The sequence below is a fragment of the Dama dama genome, chromosome 32 (assembly GCF_033118175.1).
Source record: "Dama dama isolate Ldn47 chromosome 32, ASM3311817v1, whole genome shotgun sequence".
In the NCBI taxonomy this organism is placed as follows: Eukaryota; Metazoa; Chordata; class Mammalia; order Artiodactyla; family Cervidae; genus Dama; species Dama dama.
This window is the reverse complement of record NC_083712.1, coordinates 30,117,595-30,133,633: the sequence shown is the minus strand read 5'-3', so window position 1 is coordinate 30,133,633 and position 16,039 is coordinate 30,117,595. Positions and strand designations below refer to the sequence as shown.

Below are 16,039 nucleotides of genomic sequence, written 5' to 3'. Positions count from 1 at the left end.
TCGCAATATCACATTGACTGACTACTTATGGATAATATGCCCTAAAAGCACAAGAAAAATATGGAGAAACCCCCACTGAGTAAAATCATTAAACAAGAGAGTGGGGGGAACCATAAAATGGATATTGCTATAATTTCAGAAAGAGGTTTGCAAATTCCAGCTACTTATTTTACCCCTGGATATATCTGCATGTATATTTATATATTACAAGCACATTTTCATGACTAGAATTATTCTGGTTTTTTATATTCAAATTAAATATTTCCTGTTCATTTGTCCAATGAAGATGATATGGGTGCCTAGTATGTGCCAAACTGCAGTTCACCCTGCATTCACCAGGTGTATAGATCAGTGAACCAAAAACAATGGACTTTATGGTGCTCACAAACTAGTTAAAGCAGATAGGCAGTAAGCAACTATAGCAGGTTGTTGAAATGGCACACACTCTCTAGTTTTCACTTCTTGGACCAAAGTGCAGGAATACAGTAATATTAGTCAATATGCTGTCAGGAAAACAGAAACCTCACCAGTTACATTAACAGAGAGAATTTAATGTAAGGAGATGGTTAAACAGATATTAGAGGGTCAAAAGTCATAGGGGCAGGACGGTAAAAGCAACTGAATTGCCACCCTGCATCGGGGGAACCAAGAAAAGAGAGTGGGCTTTTCAGAACCTGGAGGCTTAGAGGAGGGGCCCCTAGAGCAGCAACCAGACCCCCGGGACTAGAGAGGATCCATGGAGGTAGGACCCAGACTCTGGGAAGCTGGTACTAGCCAGCTAGTGCTGTTTCCTCAAGAGCCCAGAGAGAAGGCCCTGAGGGTCTCCAAGCAGATCTCTTGGCCTGGGCGCTGCCTGGCTTGGAGCTATCTCTCAGGGGTAGGCAAAGGGCTGAGGTTTGGAGAGCAGAAAAGAGCAGGGGACTGACTGCTCCCAGAAACAAATGGTCTGCCAGGGCACAGGGCTGTTGCCGGGTGACACTCGCAGGAACAGGAAGCAACCAGAAAGGGGCTGGTCCCCTCCTTCCTCTCACCTCCAGGACTCACTTCGGTGCAGTGTGTCCTGGGTGCAGGGCCACTTGGCAAGGAAGGAATATTGTCTGTAGAGCTCTCACGCCCACAACACACGCTGTGGAGAAAGGGGTGCAGGGTCCACAACTTCACAACAGGCATGGTCCCAAAGACATGAGGGGGCAGTCAGCCTCATGGGCTGAAACTACTTGCTACAATACCCAAGCAGATCATGCAGGAGGATGGGCAGAAGTCCACTAAAACTTACCATTTTAACCATTTTTAAGTGTACAGACAGTGGCAGAAGTGCCTTCACATTCTTGTACAACCAACTTCAAGATTTTCCTCCCCCTAAGCTGAAATTCCCTCTGCATGAAACAGTAACTCGCCATCTCACTCTCCCAAATCCCCCAGGCCCCATCTCGACCCCCACTCCAGTCTATGAATCTGACTACTCTAGAAAGCTCACAGAAGTGGATCACCCAGTATTTGTCCTTCTGTGGCTTATATCACTTGATATAATGTCTTCAAGGTTCATCCATGTTGCAGCACATGTCAGAATTTCCATTCCTTTTTAAGGCTGGATAATATGAAATTTGTGCTTCCCAGGTGGTGCTAGCAGTTAAAGAACCCACCTGCCAATGCAGGAGATGCAAGAGACGTAGGTTTGATCCCTCAGTCAGGAAGATCCCCCTGGAGGAGGGCATGGTAACTCACTCCAGTATTCATGCCTGCAGAATCCCATGGACAGAGGAGCCTGGAAGGTTACAGTCCAAAGGGTTGCAAAGAGTTGGACACGACTGAAGTGATTTAGCACAATATGAAATTTGGTTTTATGACTCTTAGGGCAACATCCATGCTAAAGGACCTGGACACTGGGGAAATGACTGATTTAGAGATATTGTTTTTGCTGTGCTGTGGATACCCACTTCCCTGCTCTCTCTCTCTCTCTCTCTCTCTCTCTCTCTCTCTCTCTCACACACACACACACACACACACACACACACACAGCATCCTGGGGAAGAGAGGGAAATGTCTGTCTCATCCCCAAGTGGCAGGGTCCCTAGAGAAACTGACCAGGGATGGTGAAGCACTCTGGGGTAGCAGCTGGGCACATTTATCATCCTGGGCTTGAAAGGGGAAGGGATAAACACTAGTAGAACAAAAGAATGCCATTGCAGCAAGAGGGCTGGACCTAGAGACTGTCATATTGAGTGAAGTAAGCCAGACAGGGAAAGACAAATATCATATGGTATCTCTTAGATGTGGAATCTAAAAAAAAAAAATGGTATAAATGAATTTATTTACAAAACTGAAATACAGTAATAGACGTAGGGAATAAACTTACGGTTACCCAGGGGGAAAGGCAGGGAAGGATAAATTGGGAGACTAGGATTGACATATACACATTACTATATATAAAATAAATAACTTATAAGAACCTACTGTATAGCACAGGGAACTCTACTCAATACTCTATAGTGACCTATATGGGAAAAGAATCTAAAGAAGAGTGGATATATGTATATGTATAACTGATTCACTTTGCTGTACATCTGAAACTCACACAACATTGTAAATCAACTATATTCCAATAAAAATTTTAAAAAGAAAAGATTATAAAAAGACTAGTTACTTAATGAGAACTTTAATCTCAGGAGAGAGTAGCCCCATGGAAATCGTGGCTTTCAGGAGAGAAACAAAGCCATTGTTAAAACCCAGGCCCTTGTGGCAGGCAGCTGACAGGATGTAGTAAGTAACTCCACCTCTGTCTCCTCCCAAATCCTGCTTCTGCCCTTCACTGACCAAACCCAGCTGAAAGCCTGGGGGCAAAGAAGAGCCCCCTGGAGGTGGTGCTAGGAGATGGTGCTGCTAACAGAAGTGTGGGAAGCAAAGGAAAAAATATGTGAAAGTGTTACTCCCTCAGTTGTGTAATGGCCTGTAGCCCGCCAGGCTCCTCTGTCCATAGAATTCTTCAGGCAAGAACACTGGAGTGGGTAGCCATTCCCTTCTCCAGGAGATCTTCCTGATCCAGGGATCGAACCAGGCTCTCCTGCATTGCAGGCAGATTCTTTACCATCTGAGCCGCCAGGGCAGCCCCATTCCCCCTTCTAATTCTCCTCCATTTGCTGCCCCCTCCGTGATGAAAAGTGGCCCCAGACAATTTGTACCCCATCCTGGCTGAGGGTTTAGGACCTCTGCTGATTGACTAAGCACTTGGTTGTGGGGGTAGCAGGGTCAGCCTGGAAGAAGCACCATATTATTGAGCACATATGGATAGCTTCCACCCTTGCCAACATGGCAGCCCAAGGGGTTTGTGCTCCGAAGGCGTCAAGGCTCTGGAGTAGTGGAGGAGGAGGTAGCCTGGCCATCTTATATTCTTCAGTCAAAAATATTCAGCCACAGCAGGACTTCCCTGGTGGTCCAGTGGTTAAAAATCTGCCCTGCAATGCAGGGGACGTGGGTTTGATCCCTGGTCAGGGAACTAAGATCCCACATGCCATGGGGCAACTAAGTCAGAGAGCCACAGCTAGAGAGAAGCCCACCCACCACAACAAAGATCCTGCATGCCCCAACTAAGACCTGATGCAGTCAAAATAAATAATTAAAAAACAAAACCAAGATATCCTCATATAGTGAGCCCTTCCGAGAAGCCTATCCATAGGATTCTTCCCTGAACTCTGTTTCTCTGTCAGTAATCCAGCAACCACTCCATGCATGCAGCAGCCATCTCACCAGACCTTAGCTGACCTCTGGCCAAGCAATGTGTGGCATCTCCATTCTGTCTGGGCCACTACTGAGTCCAGACTCTGATGTACCTGATGGGCAGGCTCCTAGGAGCCCCTTGCTTTGGTCAGGTTGGTGGAACATCTGGTAAGGGCACCTGTCATAGAGAAACCTGGGACAATCTAAAATAATATTTCTCTTTTTGCCGGTCCCCCTCTGAATCCATGTGTGTGGACATTTACCCCAGAGTTCTCTGCTTTCTAGCTTCAGCTGTCTGTAATTTTCCTGGGGTGCAAGCCTTCAGGGCTTGCCTTTGTCTCCCTGGACCATGCAGGAAAGTGACTGGTACAGAGCTGGGGACAGTGAGAGGTGGAGGTATTTTGTAGGTGTGGAGGGGGTGAACTGAGTCCCTCTTACAAGAAACCCACTGTTGGGGCGGGGAACTGTAGGGTCTACAAGGAAGTAAGGAGGTGCTGCACACTTGAATTCTCAGGCCTGTTCTCAGGGTCCCAATCCCCACCCCCCAAGAAATGTCCTAACTTTCTCATAAAATACTCAGTGACTGCAAATTCACCTAATTTGGTAACCCACAGACTCTAACTTGGAGTTTAATTTTCAGCTTCAAGAGATAAGAGAATCAGGCTTGGGTTAAGAATAATGCGATCTCTGTTTGTATTACTCCTTCTGAAGTTCTGCAAACATCTCACCGCCCTTCCAGAATTCCTCGTGGCCTGCTGTACTGTTCTTGGGAATGGCACTGTTGGGTCACCACAGCCTTGCCTCTCTCGGCATCTAATTCCTATGACCACGTGGGGGTTGACAGGTTTAGCCTTTTGCTACTGTAAGCCATTAGCTGCCAGATTCCTTTCGGAAACATTAATGATGCTTTTCAGAATTGTCATATTTCTCTGAATAGACTGAACTGTAACAACTACTGATACTTCCAAAAATTCATCAAAGATTTTGACTGCAAGCAACAGAAGTTAAGTCTAGATATCTTCAGTAAGAAAGAAAAATTTCTGGACTACACTAGGGACTGCATGGAATCAAGAGAGTCTAGGCTGGAAAATGGGCACAAACCAAGACTGTCTGAGAAAGACAGGGCCAAGCTCCCACTGGAGGCCCCAAGGAGGGTCTGTCTTTGTCTCCTCCAGCTGCTGGTGGCTCCAGGGGCTCCTCTGCTTAGAAGCATATCTCCAGCCTCTGCCTCTGTCTTTGGTGGCCTTCTCCTCTTCCGTCTCCTATAAGAATGCTTGTTATTGGACTTAAGGCCTATCTGGATCCAGGAGGATCTCATCTCAAGATCTTTATGACTTAATCACATCTGCAAAAGGCTTCTTCCAAAAGAGGTCACATTTACAAATTCAAGAGGTTAGCACATGGACATATTGTCACCCTGTTTATTTAACTTATATGCAGAGTACATCATGTAAAATGCCCAACTAGATGAGGCACAAGCTGGAATCAAGATTGCTGGGAGAAATATCAATACCTGCAGCTGACACCACCCTTATGGCAGAAAGTGAAGAAGAACTAAAGAGTCTCTTGATGAAAGTGAAAGAGGAGAGTGAAAAAGTTGGCTTAAAACTCAACATTCAAAAAACTAATATCATGGTATCCGGTCCCATCACTTCATGGCAAATAGATGGGGAAACAATGGAAACAGTGACAGACTTATTTTCTTGGGCTCCAAAGTCACTGCAGATGGTGACTTCCAAGGAGCAAGACACTTGCTCCTTGGAAGAAAAGCTATGACCAACCTAGACAGTATATTAAAAAGCATAGACACTACTTTGCTCACAAAGGTCCATCTAGTTGAAGCTATGATTTTTCCAGAAGTCATGTATGGATGTGAGAGTTGGACTATAAAGAAAGCTGAGCACCAAAGAACTGATGCTTTTGAACTGTAGTGTTGGAAAAGACTCCTGACAGCCCCTTGGACTGCAAGGAGATCCAACCAGTCCATCCTAAAGGAAATCAGTCCTGAATATTCATTGGAAGGACTGATGCTGAAGCTGAAACTCCAATACTTTGGCCACCTGATGAAAAGACCTGACTCATTTGGAAAGACCCTGATGCTGGGAAAGATTGAAGGCAGGAGGAGAAGGGGAGACAGAGGATGAGATGGCATCACTGACTCAATGGACATGAGTTTGAATAAGCTCTGGGAGTTGGTGAAAGAAAGGGAAGCCTGGCGTGCTGCAGTCCATGAGGTCACCAGGAGTCAGACATGACTGAGCGACTGAACTGAACTGATTTCTTTTTCAGGGCGATGGGGAGCAGCACCGTTCCACCCTCTATGCTCTCTGTTATGAACTGATCTGTGTTTTCCCCAGATTCATATGTTGAAGTCCTAACCCTCAGTACTTCAGAATGTGACTGTGTTTTGGAGGCAGTCTTTAAAGATGTAGTTAAGTTAAAATGAATTTATTAGGGTGAGCTCTAACCCAGTGGGCTTCCCAGGTGACATTAGTGGTAAAGAACCCGCCTGCCAATGCAGGAGACGTAAGAGATGCAGTTTTGATCTCTGGATTGGGAAGATCCCCTGGAGAAGGCCAGCGCAACCCACTCCAGTATTCTTGCCTGGAGAATTCCATGGACAGAGGAGCCTGGCGGGCACAGTCTGTAGGGTCGCCAAGACTTGGACACAACTGAAGCGACTGAGCACCCATGCAGTAATCCAATAGGGCTGGTGTCCTTGTAAGAAGAGGAAATTAACACGCAGACGTGTAGAGGAAGATGATATGAAGACACAGGGAGAAGACGACCATCTCCAAGTCAAGCAGAAAGGCCTGGACAGATTCTCCTTTTACAGCCCTCAGAATGAACCAACCCTGCTGACGCTTTGACCTTGAACTTCTAGCCTGCAGAACTATGAGAAAATAGATTCCTGTTGTTTACCAGCTGTCTGTGGTACTTTGTTTATTTCTTTAATTGGAGTATACTTCCTTTACAATGTTGTGTTAGTTTCCGCTTTAGTACAAGAAAGTGAATCCGCTATGCGCATATATATATATATATCTCCCCTCCTTCTTGCACCGCCCTCCAACCTGCCCCATCCCCCCCCACCCCCCCCGCCCCAGGTCATCACCGAGCGCTGAACTGAGCTCCCTGTCTTATCCAGCAGCTTCCCACTAGCCATCTGTTTCACACATGGTCGTGTATACACGTCAGTCCTAATCTCCCAATTCATCCCACCTCTCCTTCCCCTGCTGTGTCCACATGTCCATTCTGGATGACTGTGTCTCTGTTCCTGCCCTAGCAATAGATTCATCTGCACTATTTTTCTAGATTCCACACACATGCTTTAATATACAATATTTATCTTTCTGACTTACTTTACTCGGCATGACGGAGGCTCCGTGGTACTCTGATATGGCAGCCCTAACACACTTACACACCATCCCACCAGGAGTCGGGGGCAGGAAACTCTGCCCGCTGCAGGGTCTGTGTGGAAGGGCAAGGCCCTCGTTCACCAGAACCGCACGCTAGAGGTCGTCCCTCATCACAAACACAGCTGGATGTGGGGCAGCCCAGAGCAAGGAGAACGACAGCCACCAAAACGCTAATGCTGTGAGCTTCTGAATAATACAGGGTAGACACACAGGAAGCAGAAGGCAGTGAATCTAGCCGGGGACAGGAAAGGCTTCGTAAAGAAAACCACCCAAGCTGAACCTTTGAAGAGAACTGTGTCTGGCAGGCAGGCTGGAGGAGACAGGTGATACCAGGCAGAGGGAACAGATGAGCAAAAAGCACGAAAACCTCAAATGCCTAAAGCGTTGAGAGAATCGCAAGTCACAAACGTCAAGCAGTGAGCCTAGATAAGGAGCTTGTGCCTGAGTGGAAATCTGCTAAGTCACTAAGCTGACAGGTTTTTTGTGGGGGGACGGGGGGCTGGCTACGTTGAGTAGCACTGGTGGGGCCCAAGGGATGGAGGTGGGGTGTGGGGTGATGCTGGAGGGCAGGCTGGGGTCAGATGGTGGACGGCTCTAGGAAATGCTAAGGTATTTGGACTTCCTCTGTAAGTCTGAAGAGGGGGAACTGCCATCAGCGTGGCGATGCTGGCAGAATGAGGCTCAGAGCTATGCTATTAAGCTGGTCCCCCAGACCCAGTTCTTTCTTCAGCGTTGCTGTGTGACAGTGTTTTCATCAATCTCTACTAAAATGAGCCATTTTTAAAAACGAGAGTAAATTTTTCATAAAGTTAAATTTTATTTAATTTTAAAGGATTTTTTCGGTTCAAAATTATGACCTCCCAGCTTTTATGGAGGGTAAATCGGCCACTGCAGTAATGGTGTCAGTAAAGAATAGGTTCTAAAAAACATACAGATGTGTGATCACCTTCAGGTAAAGCAGCAGCTGGTGAGGTTTCCCAGGTCTGCGGGGACTCCTGGATTAACACGGAAGGCTTAAGCTCAGGCGGAGGCGGTGGGGGGTGGGGGGGCACTGGGAGACACAGCGAGGGGATGAGACGGAGGTGGAGTCTACAGGAGAAGACACTTGATGGTCCAGATTTTACTGTGCTAGTCACACACTCTCTTCCTGAACCTCAAATACACCGATTTTTTTTTTTTCAGTAATAAGCCCATGAGTGCCCCTCTTTGGGGTCAATTGTATTATAAACATGATTTTATGAAATACACAAATGTATAATTCATCCTCACATTGCTCCCCTTAATTTCGTTCTTAGAATAATCATCAGATGATCTATAGTGTTATGGCTGACTACATGGGCTTCCTGTAAAAGCTCCTTGAACAATCATTTCACACCAAAATGACAGTGAGATTCCTTGTCACACAACTTGCCAGGATCTCCCTTCCTAGCAGGAAAGGGGATGGGAAATATGTTGCATTTTTTCTGGTCTTGCCTTTTGTGACATCACACCTATCTCCTTCTAGGCTGCTGTCCGGGGGACCACCACCACCCCTCGATTTTAACACAGACTGAGGGCTGGTTTTGTCAAATTGACACCGTAGAAATGCCTGGGGCAAGTTAGGTGTTATATTTTCATTTTTTCTTAAATCTCATCTTTGATTTTCTTCTTGTTTTCTCTAATCTACACCATCAAAATGAGTTGTGATCCAGTTATAATAAATACTGCCTAGTCGGTGCCCCTGGGGGAGTGGCCTTTGATAACAGATACCATAATCAATACCTGGCTTTCTTATTTCCTACTTCCTTGTATTCTCTTCCTGGAGTCACCCCCAACCCTCACAGGGACACACATTCCTCACCCAGATATGACCACCTTCATTTCCTTTATTTTTAGATTCTGGAGATACCGTTCTGCTCCAACACAAAGTCAATGTAGACACACAAGTTTTTGAACATTTTCAAGAAAACCAAATATTATTTGGGACTATTTGATCTTTCCCTAAAATAAGTGCCCCTCATTTAATCCATGTTATTTTCACATATATTTCCTTCAGGGTAACCTTTCAGTCCCTGTTGGGATTGCAGAGAGGCTCCTATTCTCTCTGGGTTACGTATGTTATTGTTTTAAAGCCCTCAATTTGTTCTGCTCATAGGATTTCAACCAGAAATGCCAGTTACCTTTGTTCCTACCATTTCTGCCATAACCTCTGGTGTATTGTTAAGAGGTTCTGTGTAGCATCTCTCTCTCGCTAAGTCGTACCTGACTCTTGCGACCACATGGACTATAGCCCGCCAGGCTCCTCAGTCCATGGGATTCTCCAGGCAAGAATCCTGGAGTGGGTTGCCATTTCCTTCTCCAGGGGATCTTCCTGACCCAGGGATTGAACCCGGGTGTCCTGCACTGCAGGCAGATTCTTTACCGACTGAGCTACAAGGGAAGCCCCTGTGTAGCATGGGGAACACTAATGAGGCAGCTGGTTTGCTTGCCTCTTATTTGGAGGGAGTAATACTCGTCGTTAAAGGATCGCCACGAATTATAAAAGCCGAGGTCACCTGCTACCTTTGCTCTTCTGTCAATCAATCATATGTGTGCCCCCTACTTCGCTCTGGGTCACTCTTGCATTTGCTTGTAGCTTCTTAAGAGTAAATGCCACCCATCCCAGTTCTTCTCAGAACTACCAAGGCAACTGTTGCCTAGTAGTTGCTCAGACGGTATTTCTGGGGTTAAAATAATCACAGTAGAATTCTAATAGCACATGGCTAACCTCCTCTTTACTGCTAATGTGCATGTGTTGTTATTCAGTCGCTCAGTCATGTCTGGCTCTTTGCGACCCAATGGACTGTAGCCTGCCAGGCTCCTCTGTTCATGGAATTCTCCAGGCAAGAATATTGGAGTGAGTTGCCATTTCCTTCTCCAGGGGACCTTCCCGATCCAGGGATCAAACCCGCATCTAATGCATTGGCAGGTGGGTTCTTTACCACCAAGCCACCAGAGGAGCCCACTAACACGTTGGTTACAATTGGTGAGCCACAGTCTCCTACCCTCGTTTCTTTCTTGCTCTGCACAATCTCTTGATTTAATTCACTTCCTTTAAAACCCAGTGGGCTGGGTTTTAAATTATAAATATTAACTGTTTCTGGATGAAAAAGAGTTTCTAATAAACACCTTATTACCTCTTCACTGGACTGGCCCAACAACTTTAAATTATTCATTGTGCAGTGACTGTCCATGTAAATAGAGATGGTCATTAACTGGCTCCTCGCATTTGCCTCTTGGGTCAGTCCACTAGACCAGGCTGGTGCTCAGGAGAATCTGTTTTTAAAGCTCTCTCAATCGGACCAAACTGTATTTGGTTGTGGCTGAACACTATATGCCTTCTCTCTTTGGGAGTAAATGGTAAGAGTTAAAGCAACGTCACTGCCAAGTTTTAGAATAATGATTTATAAATGATCTCTAGAACAGCCTGCTCTGAGCTTCATGTCCATCTTACTTGGTTGTCCTTCAGATAAATAGAAACAGTTATGTCCAAACCAGAACCCTTGCTCAGATGTACTCCGATGGTGAACTACAGCACCATCTAAAGGACCCTCTTTTTTATTCTTCTCTGCCTTTCTTCATGTATTTTTACCGTAGACATTGACTGAGTACTGTGTAAATTGCAATACCCAACAAGACATCAGTGATCATGAGCTCCACTGTCCCTATCTGGAAAATGCTGCCATCAATTACAGACATAAGGGATATATACAAACAGCCCAGGCAGTAATGTGAAATATAATGTGTTACCGATCACTATGGCATTTCCATTACCAACACCTAGTCCTTCTTACAGCCTTTTTCCTGCAGATGCAAGTATCTTAAGTAAACTTCTCTGGACGTAGTCACAGGTATTCCAAGGGAAGAGTTTTTCAGAGTTTATATGGTCATTACCCAAGTTTCCTTTTGTTTGTCTTTTGTTCTTACTCTCTTTCCCTCTATTTGAGGATGCTGGTGGTACCTCTTACAGAGTCAGCCTTATCAGTATCACTGCTTCCTCTTCAGTGTGTTCTTTGCCTTAACTCTTCACCAGTTTTTCTTGTTGTTCAGTCATTCAGTCGTGTCTGACTCTTTGCAACCCCACGGACTGCAGCACACCAGGCTTCCCTGTCCTTCACCATCTACTGGAGTTTTCTCAAACTCGTATCCATTGAGTCAATGATGCCATCCACCCATCTCATCCTCTGTTGTTCCTTTCTCTCCTGCCTTCAATCTTTCCCAGCATATTTTCCAATGAGTCAGCTCTTCACATCAGGTGGCTAAAGTATTAGAGTTTCAGCTTCAGCATCAGTCCTTCCAATGAATATTCAGAGTTGGTTTCCTTGCGGATTGACTGGTTTGATCTCCTTGCGGTCCAAGGGACTCCCAAGAGTCTTCTTCAGCACCACAGTTTGGAAGTATCAATTCTTCTATGCTCAGCCTTCTTTATGGTCCAACTCTCACATCCATACATGACTACTGGAAAAACCATAGCCTTGACTAGACGGTTCATCAGTTAGCAAGTCCTACTAATGTGATGCTCTCTCCTTAATATCTCCTGTATCCCACCCCTTCCTAAGCATCCTTAATACCATCCTCTGTCTAAAGGATTTTACTAGGTTCTTTCTCTGTGAACCTGTCCGGGAAATACTAGTCTACACGCTTGCTGTGGATTTCTGGAAACCAAATCCAAATTTGTCTTTTCTTTCACTGACATAATTGTTGTTCACAATTGTTGTTCAGGATAAAGATCTAAACTCCTTAGAAAGTTAAACTAGGTCCTACGTGATCTGACTCTTCCAGGTTCTTATAGTATCACCCGTTCTCCCTTCCTGCCTCCCCATTGACTGCACAGTTAAGAGTGTGAAGTCAGGAATCTAACTTTCTGGCCTGAAATCCCGGCTCTGCCACTTACTCGATATGTAACCTTGGAAAGTCACCTGTGTTCTCTGTGCCTCTGCTTCCTTATCTGTAAAATGGGGACATGGTGATTCCTGGTTCATTTAGCTGCTGTGTCGATTCAGTGAGTTAATACATGTTAAATGCTTATAACAGGGTCTCAATAACAGTAAACAATTAATACACATTGTGCGTGTGCATGTCTCGCTATTATTGTTAAGTTACTTGAAGTTCATTGAAGAGTCTCATTTCTTTTTCGTATACGATGTTTCTGATAGCTAGAATTGCCCATTCCCATTTTTCCTGACTCACCCCCACCGTCTTCTGAGCTGTCAGCCTCTCAAGGGAGCCTTCACCACCCCTCCCCCTGTACAGACTGGATGAGCTGCCTCACCTACAGTTCCTATAGAACCTGTGCGCACCGGGGTCATAACAGTCCTCACACCAGGTGTGGGCTCTGGGCAGCTGTGGCTTTAAATACTTGATGATGGCCCAAAGATCCATGATATAGTAATCTGTAATAGGTCTGTTTTATCTATTAATTTATCAATCAACTGATTGACCTGTCAATCGATAGCACAGGCAAGGCGTAATTAGTTTAGGGATTCAGAAGCTCTCAGGATGTATCCATACTGAAAGTGAAAGTAGTACCATGTTTTAATTTTCTATTTCTTTGCATGCTTCCTATATTAAACTTTGGATTCCTAAATTGGGAGACTTAAAAAATCTTTATCCCTAGGACCTTATATATAACAGAAGTTCAATTAGTATTTGTTGAATGAATGAATGTATCTTTTTAATTTAATACAGAAATTATTTTTTTCCAAAAACTAATTTTTCCCCTGAGACATAGTTTGAGGTGCTGAGTCTCTTCCCAGGAAAATACACACACATGGTTAACCTCAAAATTTTGTAAGATTTGAGTCACCTTTGTTCTCGAAGATGGTTTCCTATTTATTCAAGGAGAAAAGGAGAAGAAATGCATTTTTAATACTAGATACTCCAAAGATGTGTGGCTGATAAAATGAAAGGTCTGATCCAATTCAACTTATTAAAAGAAACATACTACCCTATTTTGTCTTTGCCCAGAAACTTCTTGGAAAAGATAAAATGATTCATTTTTAACAGAGGCAAGTTTGGATCATAATCTAGTAAACTTATGGAAAGTCAATTATCTTTATATGTGTTTGAGGAATATGATTTGGGTGAATAGAGAAGTTCCCCACCCCTGTTTTCTTTTTCACCCCAGGAGCTCACACATGCCCGCTGCACTATCTGAAATTCTTTTCATTTGCTACACTTTCTGACTAAGACTCAGAACACCCTGTCCTCATTGCCTATCTGAGAGGGTGAATGCATTTGGACACTAATGCCTGAAGGCAAGGTGCTTAGACAGTCAGGCTGGCTGGGGGCAGAGCAGCCCCTAGGTCAGGGCAGGAAGGGTGAACCTGAGGTGACAAGCTTTAGGCTTTGCCACTAGCATGGTGTTTCAGACAACATCACCTCCTATTCCTTAAAAAACGAGGAATAAAACTGCCATATGACCCAACAATCTCACTACTAGGCATATACCCTGAGAAAATCGTAATTGAAAAAGACACATGTACACTAATGTTCATTACAGCCCTATTTACAGTCGCTAGGACATGGGAGCAACGTAGATGTCCACTGACAGATGAATGGAATACATAAAATGTGGTACATATATACGATGGAATATTACTCAGCCATAAAAAGGAATGTGTTTGAGTCAGTGCTAATGAGGTGGACGAACCTAGAGCCTATTATACAAAGTGAAGTAAGTCAGAAAGAGAGAAACAAATATCATATTAATGCATATATATGGAATCTAGAAAGATGGTACCAGTGAACCTATGTGCAGAGCAGCAGTGGAGATGCAGACAGAGAGAACAGACTTGTGGATAGAGTGGGGGAAGAAAAGGGTGGGATGAACTGATAGAATAGCATAGAGGCATATACATTACCATATGTAAAACAGACAGCCAGTGGGAATCCACTGTATGATGCAGGGAGCTCAAACCTGCTCCTCCGTGACAACCGAGAGGGGTGGGATGGGGTGGGAGGGAAGTTCAAGAAGGATGGGACATATGTATGTATACATATGGCGGATTCATGTGGATGTACAGCGGAAACTAACACAGAATTTAAAGCAGTTATCCTCTAATTAAAAATAAATTAATTAAATAAAGAATATGTGACAGACACACACACATACACACAAAACATCCTCTCCTTTATGATTAAGGCAGGCCAGAAACTGCCAAAGGAAAGATGAAATCTTTTGACTAGTAACTCTTTCAAGACTCTTTCTAAGTGTTCTTCCTAAAATGCCCACCTTCGTGGCTCTCTGAGGTACAGATCGTATGCCTGCATGTGACTGAGAGACGATGGGTTATGTGCATACTCTGAAGACCAGCGAGAAGCTTTGCAAAGCACACACGCAGATCAGTTCTTCTTAAACAGGGATCCAGACGGGTGGGTGGAGAGCCCCAGCCAGTTCAGGGAAGCCACGTACATCCCACCCCACCATCCTGAGAAGCACTGTGTGTAATAAAGGGGCACAGTTTGTGGTACTGAGGCGCATACGCAAAGCACGTGAAGACCGAGGAAAGCAACTGAGAATGTGATCAAGATCAAAGCCCATTTGCCTCATTTACCGAGGCATCAGGCCCCCAGATGTTACATGACGGGCTTCTCCTACTGCACCGGGCATCTCTCCAGACCTCATTTTACACCCCAAGACCTCCCCATTACAGAGTGTTTTTCTGCACATGTCCTCTTTTTAATGTAACTCAGAGTCTTTTGATGAATTTCAAGGCAAACCTGTTCTATTATGTAAAAAGAAAAAAAATAAATGTGAACAGTGAAGAATAACTAGGGTTACTTGTCAAAGTGACATGGAAATAGCTGATAATAAGAACAAATACTGAACAGTTAAATTGTACTGGAATGACTTAATAACATTTAGTCATATGTCTTAAAAAGTTACAGTACTTAAACCACTGGATTCGAAGTTGACTCTCAGCACTTGTAATTTTTTGAGGAACAAGATGAAATCATCCTATTTAATTTGGGGAGAAAGTATTTGGGTGTTTTACAGAAAGCTGAGGGATTGATTCAGAAACTGCTTTTATAGTTCTGGCACATTCCATAAATTAACAGTTTGTTCTAATCCTGTCTCCTCTGGGTAATTCAGGCATATGTCACAAGGTCAGCGTGGGCTGTAGTTGGTTCAATAGTTGTATTATGTAAAATGAACTTTAGTACTTGTTCTTTTCCTAATAGAGCCTGTATTCCCTGCGAAGACTCACACAGAGCGGCTCACCGTGGGAAAGGACCTCGCTGTTTGATTCTCCTCCCACTAAACTGCGTTTACATTACACACCGAGAAAATTATGAGCAACAACTGTCACTCTCTGAGGGTGGAAACTGCCATGAATCAAAAAGACAAGAAGTAATTTTCTGTAATCACAAGATGACTCAGGTTAGTAGCTTTCAGTTATTACAGCAATTCACATAATCTGAGCTTATTCAGTAAACCTAATTAGGCCCAATTCCTATCATTTAAAAGTTACGACACTGTGATATAAAGTAAGCTGGAGTTTATTTCTGCACTAGGTAGAAAAAAGAATTTGAAACTAGTTTTAAAATAACAAGAATGTATTCAATGTTTTATTAGAGAACAAAATGTGTTTCTAGGATGTCAGCATATTGTGAAATGATAGTTTTTTTTATCATACAAAAGGTTGCAGTATAATCTGTATTTGAAAATAATATGTAGGTATAAGTATCATGCATTAAATATTTTTGTAAAAGATTAAATAAACTTAGTTATATCATGCTAACGTCTTTTTATAATGTAAGTAAAGTCTTTAACTTGACTTGACCATTTAGTATGTAAACTTTAGAATTACAGTTTGAATATATCTTTGAAATTTAAAGCAGCTCTATGCTCTTTTTAAAATGTGTGTCTTCTGTGGCATTTATAATAA

At 43.9% G+C, this 16,039-nt stretch overlaps 1 protein-coding gene across 2 annotated transcripts in view; it reads left to right on the top strand.

Annotated features, from left to right (window-relative positions):
* The window catches only part of TRMT9B (tRNA methyltransferase 9B (putative)), a 66,317-nt gene that overhangs the window by 25,389 nt on the left and 24,889 nt on the right, over positions 1 to 16,039 (top strand). For both annotated transcript variants that reach the window (XM_061134919.1, XM_061134920.1), the window contains exon 2: positions 15,333 to 15,531. The gene's annotated coding sequence lies outside the window, so the exon portion shown is untranslated. The remainder of the gene's footprint in view (positions 1 to 15,332; positions 15,532 to 16,039) is intronic.